Consider the following 7,768-nt stretch of genomic DNA (forward strand, 5'->3'; position numbering starts at 1 on the left):
AAAAATTATGCGATTCTAATTGTAATTGCTTTGAATTTATATATTCATTTGGGGAGAATTACCATTTTTATTATAGTTAGGCTTTCCCTCCAAAAATATGGTGTGTTTTTATTTTTTCAAGAAAGCTAAGTTTAACATGGCTTACATTCTAGTCAATGTTATAAGCCAAGAGTCAGAATAAGCCATCTAGTTGTTGAACAAAGTGAATAAGAAAGTGGTCATTATTTGCTGATAACTTTGATTTCTGTCTGTAAGCTATAAGAGAATGAACTGAAAGTCAATTAGCACTAGTTACAGATACTAGAAATGTGGTAAGCACAAAATAAATATAGGTAGTTCTCACTCTCACTATCCAAATAGTTGTTAGATTGACAGGAAAACATTACAACCAAATTTTGCTATGTGTTTCTTATACCTACTGTAAGAGACCCATATGTGGCAACATTAAAAACCTTTACTGCTAGATTTATTTTTATTCTTCTAAATGTCATTGTAACAATTACAAATCTTTAATATATTATTTACATTAATGTATGTGATTATTGCTGTATAGAAGGAAAATAATTGCATGTGATATTGTATAGTTTCATTGTGTATTACATGCAAACATATCCATTAATGAGGTCCTTAAGGGTTAAGTTATTCAGTAATTGTTTTATTTTTTTAATATTTTAATTTTTTAAATTAATTTTTTGTCTGTGCTGGGTCTTTGTTGCTGCAGGCTTTTCTTTAGTTGTGGCGAGCAGGGGCTACTCTCTAGTTGTGGCACTTGGGTTTCTCCTTATGGTGGCTTCTCTTGTTGTGGAGAAGGGCTCTAGAGTGTGCGGGCTTAGTTGTCTTGCGGCATGTAGAATCTTCCCAGACAAGGGATAGAACCCATGTCCCTTGCATTGACAGGAGGATTCTTAACCACTGGACCACCAGGGAAGTCCTGTAATTACTGTTTTAAATGCTTTTTATTATGTTGAAATCTTTGGTGGATGGTTGCTGCTGCTGCTAAGTCACTTCAGTCATGTCCGATTCTGTGCAACCCCATAGATGGCAGCCCACCAGGCTCCACTGTCCCTGGGATTCTCCAGACAAGAACACTGGAGTGGGTTGCCATTGCCTTCTAGATATATATCTAAGAGTGCTTTAGTGATATTTGTGGAAATTGATTGGAATTACTGGCAGGGCTGGGGACATTTTCTTTTTTCTTTTAAAAATGTACTGTAGGCTCCTGCTTTTATAAAATTTCTTAATCAGCATGTTTTCAGGTATTGAATAGATTCTGATAATGATACCTGCCCACCCCCCCTCCCCAAACAGATTTCCTCTATTATACCAGAAAAAGCAATTTGAGGATAAAATGAGGAAAGATGCCCTCACAAAGGTCAGTGATATGGGGAGAGACCCTACCTATGATTGGCTGTCTCTGAGATGGCTCCCAATGATCCCAGCTTCCAGGTATTAGTGCCCTTTTGTGACCACCTACCATTGTGTGTAGCTCCACCTAATGACTTGCTTCTCATCTCACAAAAGTGATGGATGTAACTTTTGAGATTAGGTTACAAAAAGACCATGACTTCCTTCCTGCTTCAGCCCTTCCTCTGGGGGAAGCCAGCTGCCGACTTCTGAGTTGCCCTATGGAGAGATCTATGTGGCAAGGGACTGTTGTCTCTGGCCATCAGCCAAGGAAGATCTGAAGCCTTGCCAGTAGCCATGCGAGAGAGCTTGGAAGTTGATCCTTCCCTAGTCAAGCCTTGAGGTGACTGCAGCCCTGGCTGACAGCCTGGCTGCAGCCTTGGGCGAGACCCGAGACAGAGGCAGCCAGCTAAGCCACAATCAGATTTCTGATCCACACAAACTATGAGATAATAAATGTTCGCTGTTTTAAACCACTAAGTTTTTTTTCAGTTTTGTAAATTAAAAAATTTTTTTTAATTGAAGGATAATTGCTTTATAGAATTTTGTGGTTTTCTGTCATACATCAACAAGAATCAGCCATACGTATACCCATGTTCCCTCCCAACCTGAACCTCCCTCTCATCTCCCTCCCAATCCCACCCTTCTAGATTGTCACAGAGCCCATGTTTGAGTTCCTTGAGTCATACAGAAAATTCCCATTGGCTATCTATTTTACATATGGTATTGTAAGTTTCCATGTTACTCTTTCCATGCATCTCACCCTCTCCCTCCTCCCCTTCCCCTGTGTCTGTAAGTCTGTTCTCTATGTCTGTTACTCCCCAATGTTCATTGCAGCACTATTTACAATAGCTAGAACATGGAAGCAAGCTAGATGTACATTGACAGATGAATGGATAAAGAAGCTGTGGTAACATATATACGATGGAATACTACTCAGCCATAAAAAGGAAAGCATTTGAGTCAGTTCTAATGAGGTAGATGAACCTAAAACCTATTATACAGAGTGAAGTAAGTCAGAAAGAGAAATATAAATATTGTATACTGATGCATATATATGGAATCTAGAAAGATGGTACTGATGAATTAATTTTCAGGGCAACAGTGGAGAAACCACTAAGTTTTGAGGTAATTTATTAGGCAGCAATGATGAATAATACAAAAGCAGAATGTAAGAGATGTGAAGAGAGGCACTGAGAGTGTCTGGTTCACCACTCTCTCCTCCAGCATGTAGCACAGAGTGCAATGCAAAGTGGGCTTTCAATAAATGTTTTTTTGAAGATTTTTTTTTGATGCAGAACATTTTAAAAGTCTTTATTGAATTTGTTACACCGTTGTTTCTATTTTATGTTTTGGTTTTTTGGCCTTGAGGCATGTGAGATCTTAGTTCCCTGACCAGGGATTGAACCCTCACCCCCTGCACTAGAAGGTGAAGTCTTAACCACTGGACTACCAGGGAAGTCCCTCAATAAATGTTCTTTGAATGAATGAATCAACAAATGAAAAGGCCAAGAGAATTGTCCTTTCCTCAACTCTCTTACATTTTGTCATCTGGGTCTTACCCATAGAATCTTATAAAATCTTTTCTGAAAAGAGTTGCAGTACACTTCTGACCCGCTCCTCTAAGCACAAGATCAAAAATGAGTTCAGAGAACCAGGCAGGGAACTGGAATTGTGTCACCTCTCCCTCTTCCTCCAGAAACACATTTTCTCCCAAAGTATCCTGGTCCACAGAGATGCAGCCTGCTTCCAACAGAGGGTACCTTTAACATCACCACTCTTAAATGAGGAAATCATATTCTCATCTCCATTTCAGAAGACAGTCTTTGTTTCAGTTCAGTTCAGTTCAGTCGCTCAGTCGTGTCCGACTCTTTGTGACCCCATGAACTGCAGCATGCCAGGCCTCCCTGTCCATCACCAACTCCTGGAGTCCACCCAAACCCATGTCCATCGAGTCAGTGATGCCATCCAACCATCTCATCCTCTGTCGTCCCCTTCTCCTCCTGCCCCTGATCCCTCCCAGCATCAGGGTCTTTTCCAATGAATCAACCCTTCACATGAGGTGGCCAAAGTATTGGAGTTTCAGCTTCAACATCAGACCTTCCAATGAACACCCAGGATTGATCTCTTTTAGGATGGATTGATTGGATCTCCTTGCAGTCCAAGGGACTCTCAAGAGTCTTCTCCAACACCAAACTTAAAGGGTCCAATTGGGTTTTTTTCTCCCCAGAACAAAGGGAGAGTCTGCTTTCAAGGAACATTGGCATCTCCACCAATTAATTACTAGAAAGACATTGCTTGGAGTGCAGAAATGACATTTTGTTGTTGCCATTTTTCTTTTTCCTTAGTTTTATTGACCAATGTTTTAAAATATATCTCAAAGGTATATAGTGCTCTGTGACATCCTAGAGGGGTGGGATTGGGTAGGGGGTGGGACGGAGGGGACATAAGTATACTAATGGCTGATTCATGTTGATATATGGCAGAAACCAACACAATATTGTAAAGCAATCATCCTCCAATTAAAAATTTTAAAATGTCAAAAAATATATCTCAAGGGTTTGGATGTTCACATGGGCCCCTTTGAAACACTGTAGCCCATAGACTCCATGCTACCTACTGATCAACTGCACTGGCTGTTTCTCCCCTGGGTTGTATGTACCATTATATCATAAACACTTTTTTGCTCTTAAAGCCCTGCGAGAGGGCGAGTGCGTTCACAATGCCAAATATTAAAAAAAAAAAAAAAAAGCACAAGGACGTTAAAAATGGGGTCTAATTCATGTCACCACATCTGGCCACAGATCCCTTGGAGAAGACTTAAAATTACAAGTGATCATATTTTCTCCTGGCTATGAAAATGAAGCTTGAGTAAAAGAACCCAGCGAGTGCTTGCTTCGGCAGCACATATACTAAAATTGGAACGATACAGAGAAGATTAGCATGGCCCCTCGGCAAGGATGACTTGCAAATTTGTGAAGCATTAAAAAAAAAAAGAAGCCAGTGAATTGTTTATTTGGTACTTTTCATTATTTTATTAGTTTACCACATGAATAGCAAAAAATGACCTTGAACAATGCCAACACTTATTTGTTAACCACCTAGTATTGTAGCTTAGACTTACTCATATCTAAAAAATTGTACTACTCTGTTCTAATTTCATATAGAGAGAAACATGGTCTCTTTCAAGATAAATGTGGATATAAGCATTTCAGGTTTGTTTACATCAAAATTCAAAATTTTCTTTGACAAACTTTTATAGAGTCTACTATGTACACATATTTCCTGTCTCATGGAGTTTATAATCTATTAAGAATTACAAGAGATGTGATGATAATGACATCTTTTTTTGAGAGCTCGGTAGTGCCAAACACCTTTTCTCCAGATGACTTCTTTTGGTCCTCACAGGAAACTATTAAAGTAGTAGTATTAGTATCTTAATTGTATACATAAGTGAAGTGAGTCTTGGGGGAGGGGGTCAAATAAAATGGCCAGTCACAGAACTTACAACAGTGGCATGGGGAATAAAGGCCAGGTCTGTCTGATGCTGGAGTTCTTAACTGACAAAACATCATAATGCCAAGTTTATTACAGTGACTCTGGTGTGAAAACCTGCTGGTTAGTCTCCAAGAAACCAAAGTCTGTGGGTCCCTTGGGATGGGAGAATAGGGAATAAGGTTGCAGAGTTGACATGCAAAGGAACTGATGAAAGGGCATCACCAGGTATGGAGCCTGAGGCTGAATTTCACTCAAGGGTGGAGACCTCACCTGGTTCAGATATAGCAAGGACTGACAGATTGATAGCTCTCATGATTCTGCAGGATATGGTGAATGATTGTTTTAAGTCAGTAGTGGTTTAATTGATTAATCCCACTAACAAATAAGATAAGACTGAACAGGGTAAGTAGCATAAAGGAACTTTGCATAAAATGCCATTGGGATTCAGATAATACAAAATAAGGGAAAAAAGCTTGCATTTCCAGAATGCTTTCTCTATGCCAAGCACTGTGCTAAGTGCCTTACATGCAATCACTTAATCCTCACAATGCTTATCTTATGAAGTGGTATCTTTTCTCATGCCCATAGATAACTTTGAGAAGTTGTGTTTTGTCAAGGCCACACAGTTAGTAAGCAGTGGAGCTAGATTCAAGCCTGAATCTGTCTGGTTGACCTCAAAGAGTATCTCGGTGCATGACTCAGGACAGTCATTATGAAGCAGGTGGCACTTGAGATGGACCTTAAAGGAAAGATAAGTGGTCACAGGCAGAGACTGTCCTAAGTAAGAGGACAGAGCCAGAACAAAGGTGCACATGTGGGAGAGTGTGGAGCTGAGTGCAGGAACAGCAAGTAGTACAGTTTGCCTAGAGCTCCATTTGGTTAAAGAGCTATAGGTGAAGAGAAGATTGAAGAGAGCAGTTGAGACCACATTTTGGATGTCTCTGAATTCCAAGCTGAAGAATTTGTACTATGTAGTTGTGTTAGTTTTCTAGGGCTGCCACAAAGTACAACACACTGGATGGCTTAAAGAACAGAAATTTATTATCTCAAAGTTCAGGATTCTAGGAGTCTAAGATCAAGGTGTTCATGGCAGGGTCGTTTCCTTCTGACAGCTGTGAGAACGATCTGCACCAAGCCTCTCTCTTGGCCTGTAGGTGATCTTTTCTCTGTGTCTTCATGTTGTCTTTCTTTTGTCTGTGTCTGTGTCCAATATCTCCTCTTCTTATAAGGTTACCAGTCAGATTGAATTAGAGCCCATCTTAATGACCTCCATGACTTCCCTGGTGGCTCAGACGGTAAAGTGTCTGCCTACAATGTGGGAGACCCAGGTTCAATCCCTGGGTCGGGAAGATCTCCTGGAGAAGGCAATGGCAACCCACTCCAGTACTCTTGCCTGGAAACTCCCATGGATGGAGAAGCCTGGTGGGCTGCAGCCCATGGGGTCGCGAAGAGTCAGACACGACTGAGCGACTTCACTTCACTAATGACCTCCATAAAGACCCTGTCTCCAAAAGGGAACCCTCCTAAACTGTTGGTAAGGATGTAGATTGATATAGTCACTATGGAAACAGTTTAGAGGTTCCTCAAAAAACTAAAAATAGAATTACCATATGTTTCAGCAATCCCACTCCTGGGTCCTGGGTGTATATCTGGACAAAACTATAATGCAAAAAGATACATGCACCCCAATGTTCATTGCAACACTATTTATAATAGCCAAGATATGGAAACAAACTAAAAGTCCATTGACAGATGAATGGTTAAAGATGTGGTACATGTATGCAATGGAATAATACTCAGCCTTTAAAAAGAATGAAATATTGCCATTTGCAGCAATGTGGATAGACCTAGCGATTATCATACTAAGTGAAGTAAGTCATAAAGAGAAAGACAAGTGCTATATGATATCACTTACATTTGGAATCTTAACTGTGACACAAATGAACTTATTTACAAAACAGAAACAGACATAGAGATCAGACTTGTGGTTGCCAAAGGGGCAAAGGGGGGGATGGATTGGAAATTTGGGACTAGAAGATACAAACCATTATATAGAGAATGGATAAACAACAAGGTCCTATTGTATAGCATAGAGAACTATATTCAACATCCTGTAATAAACCATCATGGAAAAGAATATGAAAAAGAATGTATATATATGTATGACTGAATCACTTTGCTGTACAGTAGAAATTAACACAACATTGTAAATCAACTATATTTCAGTAAAATAAATTTTTAATAAAAGACCTTGTCTCCAAATAAGTTCATATACTGAGGTACTAAGGGTTGAGACTTCAACATATGAATTGTAGGGGGTGGGGCACAGAATTCAAGCTATAACACTAGTCAGGCAGATGGTTCAGTGGTTTTAAGGAGTCTGCTTTATTTTGAGAAAACTGTTGTTTAATGTCAGTCTTTCAAACTGGGTACATAAAATCAAGTGATGCAAATCATATGAAATAAGCAGGATAATAAATCTCAGCGGCATCAGTGTGGTGAGAAGATAAAGAAAATCTTTCTATTTAAAACAAGAACCAACTATGGGCATTTTTACATCAAGAGAAAGGGCATTATTCACATCCAGGGAGATGCTTCTTTGTTTTGGAAAATGTCTTGATGGCATATTTGAGTTTGAATGGTGAACCCCATATCCCTCACTCCAGCCCTGGGCATTGTTGGAAAGAGGAGAATAATACAAAGGAAGGATTCAATTTATCATTATACTAAAGGTTGACTTTGAAAAATGGGAATCAGGTGATGATAATGTAAGGTGAAAGGAAGATGCAAATACTGAGAGAAGGGGTAGGGAAGAGCAAGGAGAAGACAGGACAGTAGGAAACAGGAGGAAGAAAGTTGGACAATT

General features: G+C 39.6%; 1 non-coding gene across 1 annotated transcript; it reads left to right on the forward strand.

Annotated features, from left to right (window-relative positions):
• The first annotated feature begins 4,292 nt into the window (after positions 1 to 4,292).
• LOC145537239 (U6 spliceosomal RNA) lies at positions 4,293 to 4,399 on the forward strand. The gene has a single exon (XR_014076270.1). It is a non-coding gene; the product is annotated as a U6 spliceosomal RNA (small nuclear RNA).
• The last annotated feature ends 3,369 nt before the right edge of the window (positions 4,400 to 7,768 follow it).

Source organism: Giraffa tippelskirchi, chromosome X (genome assembly GCF_054371585.1).
Source record: "Giraffa tippelskirchi isolate mGirTip1 chromosome X, T2T-mGirTip1v1.2.pri, whole genome shotgun sequence".
NCBI classification, from domain to species: domain Eukaryota; kingdom Metazoa; phylum Chordata; class Mammalia; order Artiodactyla; family Giraffidae; genus Giraffa; species Giraffa tippelskirchi.